Below are 16,090 nucleotides of genomic sequence, written 5' to 3'. Positions count from 1 at the left end.
AGTAATAAATACAGTAGTGTCAAATCACCTAAAGAACACTAACTGTAGTATTTTGCATTATCATATTTGCATTTGGATGAAATTGGGACACATGAAACATGAAACAGACAAATTAATCTTCATTTTACTTCATTTGAGTTTCCTCACCTAGTACTATAAAGTGCAATAAAATCATACATAAAATACCATTTTACTTTATATTGTTATTTAAATTTTCATATGCTTATATTGTAATTTCTCAACTACAATGGACTAAGGCTACTACAATTCACCATGTGTAGAGACAATTAGCAGAACTAAAATAGTTGCTTAACATTTTATAAAACTTTTTAAAATTTATAAATGTATTGTTATTTTTTAAAATCAGCACCAATAATAAAAGAGCAATCCACCAAATGTCACAAATGCATAAGCCCCTTTGGATTCAAGTTTTCATACTGAAGCTAAAATGTAAAATTGGCACCATGAAGCTTGAAATTGAGATTTGGGGATAAGCATTGGCACCAGCATTTTGCTACTTGCTAGAAATTGCTTTCATCTGGAAATTGCCATTTAGTAAAGCCTCCTAGATTTTTTTTTTTTTTGTGAAATAAAATAAATGCAGCATCATAAACTTTCTAATGGCCATAACATCCCATGTACATTTCATGATTCTAACATTACTATATATTAATAGCTAATATCTGCTTTAATAGTAGCAAAATTAGGTAATTGAAATTTTAGACTATCAGGAGCCAAAATACAAGTTGTAAGAGTAAAATAAATACTTTAGATTTATCCTGTGTCATTTTACACTGCTTACAAAAAAGACAAAATCTTTAACACTTTGGCATTAGATGGGTAACATCAATAGCTGCGTTGGCAAGACAAAGCAAGTTACATCATTTAATGTATCTGAAGAATTCAATATTATATAAGAAAAACCAATAGTTCACGACTTGGCTGATTTTTATTTTACATAGATGCACATGTGCGCACACATCCACACACAGAATATGCGCACACACATGCACACACAGAATACTTACATTCAACAGCCATTGCAACTGCTGAAAAAGAAATTTCCATTGTATCACAAATAGCAAGTTTAACTACAATCTAAAATACTGAAGCTTGCATTTTACATTCAGTTAAGTGCTGTTCAGATTTTGTGAAAAAACATTTTTCTCCAGTCTAACTTAATCATATATATTTGCATAAATAACCTGTGGCCCATCAAATATGGAAATTGTAGCCAACAGTTTCTACTGCTGGTGCTTTGAGCAGACTAATAAAAAAAATCTCTTAAACATTCCACCCCTTAATTTTTCTTTACTAGCTATTCAAAAACACACGCGCAACACATAGAGTGGTATGAACCCAGAATTTGAAGTCTGAATGTCTCATTTTGGGTCCTGGGAGCTCTACCACTTACTAGCTGTGTTATCTCCACTCAGTCATCTGAACCCTGCATCTCAGTTTCCTCATCTCTATAACGGGAGTAATTCTGCGTTTAGGTCAAAATTAAAGTACAAAACGTTTGAGGACAGTATTAACTAAAATGCATGGTAGCTATTCCCATCACCTCCAAATATTTCAGTTTGTCTGTAACATAACAAGGCCTGTTTTTATAAGACGGGTGAAAATGATAGGGTATTCTACTCAGCATACCTCAAATAATCCAATGAGCCAGGTCTCATTAATAACTATAAAAGGATTGGTTCAAAGGTCCAAACCCTCTAAAGATGCTATGGCCATGACAAAAGTGTAGTTTCTGTAAACTGTCAAATAATGTGGCATTTATCACTCTCCTTTCCAGTGTGTTTATTCATGGATACAACGAGATACCGCTGTTACCAAGAACTAAGCAGTTTACGCACCAACAAAGTGATTTCTTTCATTCTTCCCATACTCACATGTGCCTGCGTCCTGCTGTCAACAAAGGAGAAAAATGAATGAAACAGAAAAACGAGAATTCTATAAGCTGCTTGAGAGCCAGGATCATGCTTTGTGATTTTCTTTCTTTCCCCCACTCCCTATCCCACCACCCTCTACATAGTAGGTCTTAATGTTTATTGACAGGAACTGAAAGCTCTGTGAGAAACAGCCACCATTATCTGTGCAGACAGACACAAGTTAACAGATCTGTCCCTCTGCTCTCTCCATTTTCTTTCAATTTCATTTCTTTTGTCACTCAGCTCCCATTCAATCAAGCACCTCATCCTGCTTTGCCTCTGGCTTCTGCCACTTTGTGTCCAAGCACTTGTCAAGAACTTTTCTCACTTAATCTTACTATCCCATCTCCTTTTCTTCTGCCTGCCACCTTGGCCTTTATCTCTTTTTTATTCCACACCTTCTCCCAGGCGATCACAACCTCAAAAACAATTTCGAATACACAGAGGACTTGCAAATCTACATTTCCAGTCCAGCCTCTGTCTTAAATTCTAGAACCACAGGCTGTACAACTGCCAATTGCATCTCAAGCCCTGGATGTCCCCTCTGGTGCCTCGCACTGCATAAATCCACAACTTGTCCTGTTTTCCTGCAGTGCTCCATCCTCTGTATTCACGGTCATTACCAACGGCACTTCTGTCTATTCAAAGCCAGAAACCTGAAGTCATCTTTGAAGTCACCATCCCCTCCTAGCTTCTCCCGGTAATGTCTCCATCTTACCAGTCTGAGTTCAGGACTTATATTCACGCTAAGATTCAAAAGCTTTTTTCACACGGCTTTTTTCTGTTCCCTACCCCATCCATTCCGTACAAAACGCCCAGAATGACTATTCTAAAAGGACAGCCTAAAGTGCTCAAATTCATCCACACGACCAAATATGGCCCACAAGACCCTTTCTGAAGTGCCTCTGGCCTCAGGTCTCCACCTCTAGCCTCATCCCTCCCCCTCAACTCACCCCCTCGTGAGTGCCTTTGTTGCATATTCCCTGTTCCCTGTGCTCAGAATGACTTCTCCCAGCCCACTCCCACCCTCAGCCTCCTGGTACCCTCTTACTTGCTCTCCCAGACCCAGATCGCAGATCCTTGGGGAAAGCGATCCTCTTGGAGTCAGCACCCCGACAGAGCCCAGCATCCCTTAAGCACTGGTTACAAACTCAGTGAGACTGAGACTCCTGAGGGCACAAAGAGGGATTTTCTTATGTTTGAGGTCTTACCGTCTTACAGCGTGCCTGGTATCATATCGATATGTATCTGGTGAATGTATAAATGAATAAATATCATCCCAACTAAATTTGACTCGAACACAGTCAAGCTGCTAGTGATTATGTGTAAATTAGAGGTTCACAGCTCTCCTTAGAAGGTGTCAGGGAAAAATTAATAAGGCCACTGTGGTTGTAACTCCCAACTGCTGAACGCAGAGGGTGTGGTCTTTTTGTATATAGCTATGTTAGGGATTGTTTTTTTTTAATTAAAAAAAAAAAATTGTGTGTTTTACCGTCTCTGACTTATATCATGAGCTGCCCCAACACTTAGGTTTTCCAACAGCTTCATCGTGTTCTACCATAACGGGGGTGATGAAGGAATGATATGGTTAGGACTGAAGGGCCAGAGTGGGCAGAAGCAACATTACTAGTAATGACAGAGTCACAGACACAGTGAGAAGAGGTGACTGACCATTCCTTCTGATAGCAACAGAAAACGAGTAAAATGTACACCACCAAAGTTCTCACTTTTTTCAAGTCTGGATTGTTTTTTTTTAATTAAAAAAAAAAAATTGTGTGTTTTACCGTCTCTGACTTATATCATGAGCTGCCCCAACACTTAGGTTTTCTAACAGCTTCATCGTGTTCTACCATAACGGGGGTGATGGAGGAATGATATGGTTAGGACTGAAGGGCCAGAGTGGGCAGAAGCAACATTACTAGTAATGACAGAGTCACAGACACAGTGAGAAGAGATGTCTGAGGACTTACGTGATCAACCCTCATTCCTCAGAGAATAAACCTTACACTTGCAGCCAGAGAGCTCTCTAAACTTAAAGATGGCAGATGACAGTAATGCTGATTTAGTCACAGCTTTCGGTACTTTTGGAAAATCGAGTAAAGCTGATCACTTGCAAATGAATACATGATATGGTACAAAGGGATTAGGTCGGCTGGAGATCTATAAAACTGGAGAAGGAGGTACAAAACTGCCAACGACGAATTAAAAAATTGTTTTTTACTTGCCTGCTCTATAAGGTTCGTAGAGTTTCAAAAGCTCTGTATTTTTAGAAAAGGTCCCCAGTAAGGTCAAATTTCGCCAACTTCTACAATGAACAGTCTACTTTTAGGAAGCTGAATTTTTTAAACTAAGTTTTTAATCACTTTCTGATTTAAAAATAATACAGTCCTATAACATCAAGGATAAGAGTGAACGAGACAGCAACAAGATATGTCAAAATATTATAAAACAATAGTTTCTTCTTTATAATTCAAATTCCAGGGGACACAAATACCCTATTAAACAAATATTGGCTCCAGTGTGCGATCAAGAAAAAATAGAGGAGGCAGGGCTCAGGGGAAGGGTTTTGAAAATATTGCAAGGTGGTTTTAAATTCTTTTTACTGTACATTTGGACAGGAGTTAGAAAGGCTATAACACAGACATGTAAGTGTTGACGCAATGTCCTCACTACGAGACAACACACTCACTTGTTAGATATAAGCATTCATTTCCTTTAAAAACCATCATCTCATGGGAATGACAGATGACACTGCTGTAGTAATGTGGTACTCCCATAACAGCTCGTTGCCAATACCCTTTTAGGTTTAAATAAACTTATTTAAAAAAAAAATCTCAGGTCCCCACACTTCTCCTTTCCTTAATGAGAATGATGCAAACACATGATCCCAAACACAGATAAAGTTAACATGCCTCTCCACTGTGTTGCACTATCAGTTGAAGGCTTCATGCTTCCTACTTCACAAAGCAGACGTGTGGTTTTCTTTTTTGAGCTCACTGCATGAACTAAGCTTAAGCTCTTCCTCCACAAAGATATGGAGATGACACTTCCTGTGCAGTCAATTCCTGCCGCTGGCTGTGGGCAAGAAAGTGGGCACGCGCCTTCCTGCGGTCCCTTTGCCTAGGGACCAAGCACAGGATTCTTTTGAAAAGCATGATACAGTACACCTATGTTATAATGCAATATAGAAACTCATGCAATGGAGTTTAACTATCACGAAGGTTCGAAAATTAGAGGTAGTAAAATGTTCTATAAGGAGCACTGGCCTTGTCACACAGCTCTGGGCTCCACTCTTTACTCTGAAACTCACTAGTGTCACCTCAGACAAGTACCCTGATCTTCCTAGGCCTCAGTTGTCACATCTGCAAAAGAGGATAGATAATAAAGTAAGGGCCACACAAGGTCACTGTGAGGACTAAAGGAAACAGTGTACGTAAAGATCACAGCATGGCGGCCAGCACCTATTAACAGTAAATGCTCCCTGTTAGCTATTCATTCCAATTCTTACCCAGAGGCGATGACCAGCAAGGACTAGAAATGCGGTCAGATAAATCATGCTCAGAGATGTCTTCCCTCATACCCACCCCATGTCCTGGAACTCGGCAATGACCCAGCCTTGACAGGATGTGTCTGCCAGGCTGCATGAAAACTGCTTGCTTATATAAGTTGTATAACCCCCCAGTACACCTCTCACAATGCATAGGACAAGCACTCTAGAAATATCGGCTCCCAACTCCCTGAGCCCAAAGTGAAGAGAATTAAAAATAGTGCCTGTGACTGGGGAGAGTAAATGACCCTCATTCACTATATCCATATTAAAATTAGTTTGCATTTCTTATACATGTATCTTCTGACAGCAAAAGAAAGCTGGATGTCAGGAGAATGTTATTTAGCAACTTAAAAGTCACCACAGGTAAGCCACTAAATAGATAATGGATAACACAGACAGGAAATAAAACAACTAGATGTCAATTCTGAACAATTAGTTAATAATAAATCATGGACCTAACTCAAGTCACAAAAGTGATCAAGGGAGCCTTGCACTATAGAATAATCCAGAACAAAGGAACATCTGAAATGTAAGTATTGATTAGGGAAAGGGGAAATCTGTTCTCCGCAAAGGAAAGCTGAACTTGAAGTAGAAGGTATTTCAGAGAGCTGTGAGATGTCTCCGTTGATGGCAGAGGCTCTTTCTGGCACACTGCAACTGTGGTACTGTGTCCCCAGGCACACTGAAGCAGACTACTAGAAGCTCACTCCCAGGGAGTTTTGATTTTAAAAAAAGAAAGCCAACCTTGAAAATCTGTCTTGAAGTACCTTTCAATGGTAGGCTACATTAGCTAAGAGGTTTCATTAAACATTACATCAGTCTAGGAGCAGTCTGTTGCCAATGTGCCCAATACAGCAATTAGATTTCAATTTCCAAAAGAGAGAGTAAAGATTTACCAAGGGCCAGAACAGTATCTAGTGTCTGGGTGGTAATTTAAGGAAGCCACAAGAATACCATGGCCTCTCAATCATTCCCAATCTCTGGAACTCAGGTGAGAAGTTTGACAGGCCGTGGAGACCTTTAAGAAAGTACCGCTTACAGACCTCTACAACTGCTTCCCGTGACACTGGTACCAAGGCCTCAAGGAAGCCTGCTTATTTAATGGGAAGGATAAATTATTTCCATTTCTGAACATACGGTTTAATATGAAGCAAAGGGCAAGGCCTCTCTCTCTGCCCAAGGGGAGTTCTCCAGCTGGGACTGAATTCATATTCAGGGATGATGCTGTTTGTGGATTGATTACTGCTGCCTGCGGTGGTTTGCTTGACTGTGTGTGGATTGCTGCAGCTACGTGCACAAGCAAGAAACAAAACTGAGAGCACCAACCTCCAGTGTGAACTCTGACATTTTATTAATACCAATATTTCTTTGTTGACTCTCTGTATATATAAAAAGGGAAGTAAAAAGCAACAGAATTCACTTCAAATTGAAGGAGAAAACTCATTTCACCTTCTGGCATCTCTACTACACACTAGGAGGTATGGAACCACGGGCAAGTTATTTAGCAATAATTATGATAATTATGATGATAATTGTTAACAGTCACGGAGAATTATGTTTTGGGTGCTGTTAATAATTCTGCATACTTTAATCCTTAAGCTCAGATTTCCTCATTTGTAAATTGAGGATAATAATGCACCTATTTCATCTGCAAGTTGAGGCAGCAGGGTCAAAAAGATCAGTTTGAACACAGACAGACATGGGTTAAAACCCTAGCTCTAATTTCTACTATTTGATCTCACTGAGCTTCCATTTCCTCATCTCTACAGCAGAGATGAAGCCACCCACCTCAAAGGACTTCCATGAGGAACTGAAGGAGACAGTAGGTCAAATGCCAGCTGGTATCTGTACCACCAGGTGGTGTCCAATAAATGTGTATACTCTCTCTCCTGTTATACATGTGAACTGCTCCTGTTAGCCTCCACCAGGAGCAATGTCCATAGTATCCAAAGATGCAGTTCCTTTCATAACAATGATAATTTTACCCAGAGCAAGCTTAATATGCCAGATAATGGCTCCACAGCTTTATATCATCTATGAACTCATTTAATCCTCACCACAATCCACTGAGGTAGGTACTATTGTTATCCCCATTTTACAGAAGAAAACATGGAGGCAAAGAGTTTGAGCAACTCGCCCAGATTCAAACGGAGGGTACCAGAGCCAGCAGCCTGGCTCCATAGCCTGTCCTCCTAACCAGGATGCAACAGTGCTTATTGGGTCAACGTGTTTGAGATTCCATGCTTAGATGGAATCTCTTCCAGATATAGGCACTGGCTGCTCTCACAAACGGCAATGTGTTGACTTGACAAACTTTTCAACTTCTGAAATAACATGTTGTGTATTTTCTTAGAATTCCTAAAAAAAACCCTACATTTTAAATAAGGTGCCTATAACTAGTTCATCTTGTTCTGTATGCTGGAATACCATAAATAAATGCACTTCTTTCTCTAAAAATTGCCTAAATAAATCTTACATTAAAATACACCCCCGAGTTTTGGTTTAAACAATGATTTCAAGTCCAAACTAACCAGATCACAGTCTTAACGTGAACTGTTTTGTTAAACTAATGACTTCTACACCAATACTCCAAATATTCCACTTATTTTTAATATTCACTAACAGCCACGCAGCAGTACTGTATGGTATTTCAAAGTACCATGCCTTTTACAAATTTAATCAACTCAAGTATTAAACATCAATGATGATAATCCATTGCTCTGCTTAAAAGAAATCTCTAGGGGCCAGCTGAGAAAAAAAGGTTAAAGATTTCTACCCTTCAAAGTAGGGCACTGCAGCTACCTATAAATCATGCTCTTTGTTTATTAAGATAATTAAGCCCATCAGTACACTTAACTTTCAGACTCAACAATTGTCTGGCACGAACAATTTCCACTTTTTCTAAAACAAAGGGGATGTGTTCAAAAGGGGGTCCTCTGCATGCTCTCTGCACAATGCATGCTATTTTAAAACATGATTTATGTGTCTAATTCCTGGAGCTGCCTTGAAAAATATACTGGGTTCTTCCTCCCATGCTCCCCGTTAGGAGAAGACAGTCCAATTTGAAGAGTGCACTGTGTTTCAGACCACAGGCAGCTATATCATGTCAGCATTTTCATTAAATACTGTTCAAGCTGGACTTTAAACAAATGGAATGGAGAGCCACAGCTGCAGCCACTGCAGAGAGACAAAGTTATCCAGCCGGGAGGCTTACATAAGAGGTGCAGGACAATCACGGTGAAACCCAAATGTCATCATCTGAATCCTATCTCTTTTGAGACATGCCCACATTCTTAAAGTGTATGAAATCACATGCACAGAGCGTTTTTCTCATTTTATTTGCCTTAGAGCACAAAACACCGGGTTGATATATAAGTTGTTTTTTCCCTAAAGGACTAGGCTCCAATTATGGAAACGTTGGCAACTTCTGTCTTGGGGAAGAGTAAAGTGGGATGCGCGGGAAGCCTGCAGGCCTGAATGGCTTAGCTCCCCTTCCCAAAGATCCATCACAGTGCTGGGCATCCAGGGAGAGTCGCTCCCCCCGGACTTAGGATGTAGGTGATAAGACCTCGTGGACCCCCCACACACACAACAGCGCGAACACACACACACACACACACACACACACGTCAAGGAGCTCGGAATGTGCAATTAGCAAGCAGCAGGCGAAATGCCCTCAGAGCACCTGTCCTCTCCCAGCACATTTCCAACTGGCACATTCGTCAGAGGCTGGGGCCAGCCAGTCCTGGACTCCAGGCTCTCCCCGCGTCCGCGTGTCCTGTCCCCTTTTTCGCACCCTACACTCCCCCACCAAGCTGGAACGCTGCTAACGAGATGTGCCACCCCCGGCTTCCCAAAACATAAAGATAATAAAAACGAACCTCTCCCTCCCACGGCTCCCCTGCAACTTCAGAAACTCCAGTCAACTTACCGGGACTCAGGAGGCAGGGAGTCTTCTTGGGGGACCGCGCTCTCCGAGGCAGCCTCGCAAACTCCGGCGCGCAGTCCCGTCGGCCCCGCACTGCCCCGCCGCAGCGGCGGGTGCGGGACGAGATGCCGCCGCTCTGCACCAGCCGCCTCGGCTCAGCCGTGCCCGGCGCGGGGCACCCGCCGGGCGCACGGCCCGGAGGCGGCGGCGGCGGCGGCGCCAACCGAGGCTGCAGCCCGCCGCACGGACCCGAGCGCTGCAGCCGCCGCCGGCCCGGGAGTGAGAGCACCTGGTGCGTGTCTCCGGCTCCAAGGGAATCACGGCTCGACACGAAACCCGGCACGAGAGAACCCGACGTGCCGCCACCCGGCCGCTCACATCGCGGGCGCGCCGGCGGGCGAGCAAGCGGGCGGGCACCGCAGTCCGTACTCGCCGCCGAGCCGCGGAGAATGACAGGCGCCGAGGCGGAGCAGCCGCGCGGGGCGCGGGGCGGGAGTGCGCATGATCCCGGCCCGCTGCGGCACGTCACGGGGGAGGAGGGGCGGGGAAGGGGCGAGCCGGGAGGGCCGGGCGGGGCCGGGGTGGGGGCCCCCACGGGGGATGCTGACCCGCGCTGCTCTCTGCCTGCTCGCGGAAGGGTGCGGGAGAACTGTCTCCTCGGGTTCTGGTAACCTAAATAAAGCTCTGTGATTGAACTTGTTTTTCTCTGGAGTCCATTGTCCCTTGGAAAGGACTGTTTAAGCAGTCCTTAAGGTCCCAGGCAAGTCCACAAAAGCCAATTTTACTGAGCTTATAGCTTAACCATAAAAGGATTGTGATCTGGGGAACGATGGTCCTCTACTGTGGCTGTACATTAAAATAAGTTGGGAAGCCTATAAACGCCCTTTGCCCTGGCCACACCCCAGAACAAGCACAGGAGAATCTCTGGGTGGGGTCCAGGTATTAGTAGGCTGTAAAGCCTTCCCCAAAGATACCAAGGTACAGCTAGTGTTTCTCAAACCTTTAATGTGTGACACGATCTCCTGGGAATCTTGTTAAGACATAGATTCAGATTCCACAGGCCTGGCAGGCAAGGGGCGATTCTTCATGTCTGACAAGCTCTCAAAGGTTGCCAATGCGGCAGGTCCAGATCACACCATCATTGCTACTCAAAGAAGTGTTGTCTAGAGCCTGGAGCAGCGCTTCTGAGAGTCACCCAAGGAGGTTTTTAAAAATTCAGACCAAATGCCCACACCCTACCTACCCTGGTAGTGGTTCTGGTTCAGCGGCTGGACAAAGGTGGGGCTGTGGAATTCCATTTGTAATAAGCACTCTGAATAAATCCAATAGGGGCTTTGTTTGGACCAAACCAGGTTTACACCGGCAACCTAATGTTGGGAATAGACTTTTACATGACAAAGAACCAAGCCAGGTCTAGAACTCAGGACATCTAATTCAAAATCCAGTGCATTCTAAACCAACTGGTGCTTTATCTGACTAGTCCCAATCATCTACAATTATTATGAATTACTTAGCAGGAAAAAAACATATAAATGGTATTAAACATAAATGCATACGTTCTATTGAACACTGTTACACATATGAAAGGGGGCTTAAAATTGGCTGGGGAAGCGGCTCATTCCGGAGGGAGTAGGGAGCAGAGTGATGGAATAAGGGATGGTAGTGTGTTGCAGAGGGTATTGAGGAGGAAACAAACTTCAGACTCAACCTAAAGCTTGGATAGGCACTTTGGGGAAGAGGATGTATGGACCAGACTTGGCCTCCTGCTTCAGAGCGTGGTGTGAAACTCAGGCATTCAAGAGCTTAAAGGCATGGCATTTCACATCCGTTGCTTCATTGAAATCTCACAATGGTCTCTTAAATTGAATAAAAAAAGAAATTACATCCATTTTACACATTAAAGGCGACACACTCTGGACATTAGTTGACCATTTACGTGGAACGTGAATAAAAGCAAGGATCTTGGTGCCCCATGTTTCTCCTAAGAAAAACAATTCAGATCTTATAAAGCAAATGATTTCTGTGTTTACTAGTCTCATCTTTTAAAGACTGTGCCTAAATTTTGAGTTCAAAAGGCTTTCATTCTTGTATGGAGGAAATACGTTTATGTCTTCATCCCAGTTTTGCAGCTCCACATGTAGGGACTGGGAAATGTGTTTCTAAGAGCAACCCAGTCCTAGGACATTGCAGTTACACAGTGCAGGATTCACTGAGGACTTCGAAGGGCAATGCTCACATTTTCTGGTGACAAGTATAATTACCCTGCTATTTTACCCAGGCCCAGAAGCTAAGTGATTTAGACTAATCACTAATCCAGGCAGGGGCCAGTCTCAAGCCTCTTTTCTTTTCGTCTGCTCTCTTTTCACCAAATGACATAGTGAAGATTGTTTTCCATTTCCAAATTTTTCATACCAAGATTTGCCATCAGTAAATTAGAACCCAAATGTCTTTCAAAGCCACAACTTAATGTAGAATCAGAAGTGTCAGGAACAATTCTCGTGCTTGTGGTAAATGCTATGGACTATACTCCCAGTCTGAGTAAAGTTTCAGAAGGAAGTATGTGATATTTATATGCAATCTTCTAATCCAGAGGTCCGCCTTGGAATGTTGTCTTGCCAACTCTATCCTACACACCTCCATCTTTACTTCCTGTGTAACTCTTCCATAGAGCTATTCTTCTGTGTGATTATAAAATAAAAATAAATAAATTCCTACCAGAAAGAGATTCTCTGTAAATGAAGGAGCTGGCACATTATAGGTTATAGAATTTAGTTCACTTTTTAAGAAATATTTTAAATATGCCAGGTGCGGTAGCTCACACCTGTAATCCCAGCACTTTAGGAGGCCAAGGTAAGAGGATCCCTTGAGGCCAAGATTTTGAGACTAGCCTGGACAACACAGTGAGACTATTTTTTTTACAAAAAATGAAAAACCTAGCCAGCCATGGTGGTGCATGCCTGTAATTCCAGCTACTCAGGAGGCTGAGGCAGGAGGATTGCTTGAGCCCAAGGGTTCAAGGTTGCAGTGAGCTGTTATCTCCAGCCACTGCACTCCAGCCTGGGAGACAGAGCATGACCCTGTCTCAAACAAACAAACAAACAAACAAATAGTTTAAATAAGAAAATTACTAAGGTGGCAGAATAATCATGTTGGGACTTTTAGGAGAAAAACCCAAAGTCGACATTCTGTTTTCTTTGGTGCTAGAAACTCCAATCAAAATATTTATTTATATAGTATTTGAATTCATTTGCATATTGACTTCAAGAGATCCAAGATTTAATTACATAAAAAGTTAATTGGTATGTCCCACTGCCATTATATTTAAGCCACTATTATTAGCATTAAACATATGAGTTGTATAATATTGCCTTGATACTGTATTGACCGTGTCTTAATATTGACTGTGTCTGCATTTAGAATTTGTTTCACATTAGCTGCTATTGTTGTCTGGCAGGAGTAGCAGCTACATTTTTTTCCCTGAGGTCTGTATTCCTTATGGGTCAACAAAGCCTGCTCTTTGGCTGAGAATTTCTTTTTTCAATGCCTCTAAAATCCCAGTAGTGAGGTTTTCAATTATACAGACACCAACAACTCCACTGAACCTATTCTCCCCTAGTTCAAGAAACTGTACCTCGGATAGGTAAACTCTTCCTGCCAAAAATCACACATATCCCTAAGCTGAGAAATTTTGTCTCAAAAATTCTCCACCTTTATTAATTGCATTTCTTCATGCATTTCACTCAAAGGGATTCTTTGGCATGAAAATCTTCAATCTCTGCCTACTTCATAGACATAGTCCAGATAAGAGAACAGTGGGAAGTCCCAGGTGGCTGATGTGGCTGAGATAGAGTCAAGAGCAAAGAGTTAGATGCCGCTCGGTGAAAAATAAGTTTGCCATAAAAATACAAGTTGTACTTGATTTTTGGACATGGTTTATTACAAAGTTTGCCTTGCTTGAACACATGCAGCAGCTGATACGTGTACTGGAAACCATAACTGAATCCCTGGTGGGCAGTGGGGCTGGTGGTGGGGAGATTAGCATTCTGTCTTTTTTCCTGAGAAACTTTTGAACACTATTAGAAAGCCCAATTCCTGCCCTAACACAGAAAACTTATGCAGTGCCTGTGTTTCAAACGTTCATGTCAAAATCAGTTCATTTAGAACTCAGAGCATCCAATATAACAAATAATCTGGATTTTCAGGCTAGCTCGAAAATGTTTTTTAAACCTCTATTAACAAATAAGTTCACAGAATGTGAATTATATTGCCAAGCCTGCAAAGAAATAGGTGTTGGGTAAGGATGCTGGCTGGAGACAGGAGTGGGGTTAGGGGCAGGGAGGATGGAATTTATAAGTGGAAGAAGATGACTAAAAGTGATGTTTGGTGGCTGAGAAGCAGAAGCTGGTGGAGACTAAATAGCAGCAGCTTCTGAGATAAGGATGGGAGATGGCCTGTGACCAAGAAGAGAAGCAGCGGTTGAGACTGTTCTGGCAACACAGGGCTTACCTGTACTTAAAGCATTGATTCCATGTTTGACATGATCTATAGGAAAGAATGATCAGAGATGAATAAATATATTATAAATTCCTTAAAATCTGTTATAAATGCATCAAAGAACTATTATAGAAATGTACATTCAATTTCAGTCTCTAAGAACTACCTACTCCTTCCTTCCAACCAAGTTTCCCACTAATAGGAGGAGAGAGCCGCCGGGGGAGCAGCACGGTGTGAACCTCACAGGCTGTCGGGCAGCATCTCCATCTATCAGCTGCAGTCACGTGGCTGCCATCTTTGATTACCTAACACAAAGTGACGAGAGCTTCAAGCACATATTAGGCCCCTAATAAATGCTAGCTGTTAGTGGTGAGCTTTTTTTTTGTTTTTTAAATCTCTCCTAGAGTTAAAATTTGTAGCTAGACATCTCTTAATGTCCATTTTATCACTTTAATGTAAGGCATGATTGACTGTAGTTTTTAAGAGAGCACTTTCCTTTTCTGAAAGAAGACTTAAAAATGACTTTAGGGCTCCTCTGAGAACAAGAGAATCAAGTAGAAAAGGCTTTCAGAGGAGATCAAGGCAAAATCTACTAATGTCGCTCTGTGGCTTCACTCTATACAGCAGAGGAAAATGCAGGGCTTAAGGACTTGACACTTCCGGATCTTTCTACTGGGAGGAAGAAATTATGGTGGCAAGAGAGATAGTACTTATAAAAAATGAAAACAGAGAGCCCGTTAAGGAAATGTCTTTACATTACAGATTAAAGAATGGACATTCCCCTGTCCTTTGTGATCTTGATCTTACACATTCTTTAAAGTTTTATTCTGACATCAGCACTCAGGATTGGGGCCTGTAAAACCAATGTGGATATTCACAATGTTGGTTGCAATTCCTTAGGTTCAGTTTGAATTCTTCTGTCTTTATTGCTTCAATATAACACACTTTTTATAAACATATTTCAAGTAGGCATCAGAGAAAACTGTGTTTTGTTAGTCATCAACCATTTGGCAGCCAACAAGCCAAAATTTAGAATTGAGAAAGGAAGATTTATCAAATTAATGAGAGATTCAATTCCAAAAGAAGCTAGTTGCGCTGTCTCCAATGTCAGAAAGATGTGAAAAGCTTTTAGTAATGAAACCATTTCTGTCGTTTTCTGCCCTGTCATATATCTTCCACCAGTCTCACCCTTTCGCCATTTTCTTGGCATTTAGACTTTTCTGCTCTCAGTCCTGCACCCTCCCTGGAATGAAGGCCATCTCTTGTTATATCACGACAACAGATAATAGGGAGAGGAAATTCAGCAGAAAGTGAATTTTCTGTCTGCTTTCTCTTTGATCCAATGGCCCATTTAGAAGTGGAAGATTATGTATTGTTTACATGGCTTTCTAAGTGTGTATAAGGTTCCTTATCTGGGAATTGTAGACAATAGTAGTAGTTATTATTATTCTTTGAAAGAGTCAGACATTTACCTAGTCCTACTTCCCCAAGAAGAAGGAGTGTTTAGTTTCTGCTGAACTCCCTTCTTTCGTTCCCTACTTCCAAACAAAAGAACACCTTCTAGGGAGGGTTGATGGTTGACACTAGTGAGGTCTAGTGAGAATGTGGGCTTCCCAGAGTTGCTAAACACTTTGTAGTGGTTAAACTTCCAGTTTCGACAAAACTCTGCTATTTGAGATGTTACTTGTATGGATGGTGACAAAAACTCCTGGTATTTGAGATGTTACTTCTATGATTGGGGGTCAGACCCAGAGCAGAGCCTCAAACGTATTCTTCCCAGCATGAATAAAAGCACAATAACAGCCTGATAGGAAGGCGAGGGACCTTGGAGATTTCACAGCAATTCAAATAGAAGAATTCCCAGAGGCGAAAGCCATAAAATAAGCCATTGCTCCAAAATGTCTTGTAAAAACAGCAGTTGCTTTTAGACATATTTAATCCCAAATTCCACTGAAGTGCTCATGGTATTTCCTGTTTCTGGAAACCTAGAGGAAAATTAAACTCTTGCTTGAAAGAAAGCAAGCAGAGCCAGATGTTGGTGTTGGTAATGATTTGCAGACCCTAACATGCATGTGGCGGCAGTCAGGAAAACGCATGACAGCTGTCTGAAGCCATGGGAGCCTAATTTCTCTTGGCTAGGAAAAAAACAAAGTGTAGGAGTGTTTTGTTTATATATACAAGGGG

At 42.0% G+C, this 16,090-nt stretch overlaps 1 protein-coding gene across 1 annotated transcript in view; it reads right to left on the bottom strand.

The window, feature by feature from the left end:
• PAG1 (phosphoprotein membrane anchor with glycosphingolipid microdomains 1) overlaps positions 1 to 9,447 on the bottom strand; it is a 134,911-nt gene extending 125,464 nt beyond the window's left edge. The window contains exon 1 of the mRNA XM_012663210.1: positions 9,416 to 9,447. The gene's annotated coding sequence lies outside the window, so the exon portion shown is untranslated. The remainder of the gene's footprint in view (positions 1 to 9,415) is intronic.
• Between the last annotated feature and the right edge of the window lie 6,643 nt (positions 9,448 to 16,090).

Source organism: Propithecus coquereli, unplaced genomic scaffold, assembly GCF_000956105.1.
Source record: "Propithecus coquereli isolate 6110/MARCELLA unplaced genomic scaffold, Pcoq_1.0 Scaffold8, whole genome shotgun sequence".
NCBI classification, from domain to species: domain Eukaryota; kingdom Metazoa; phylum Chordata; class Mammalia; order Primates; family Indriidae; genus Propithecus; species Propithecus coquereli.
Note: the sequence above shows the minus strand (reverse complement) of the source record. Positions and strands in the feature narration are given on the sequence as shown.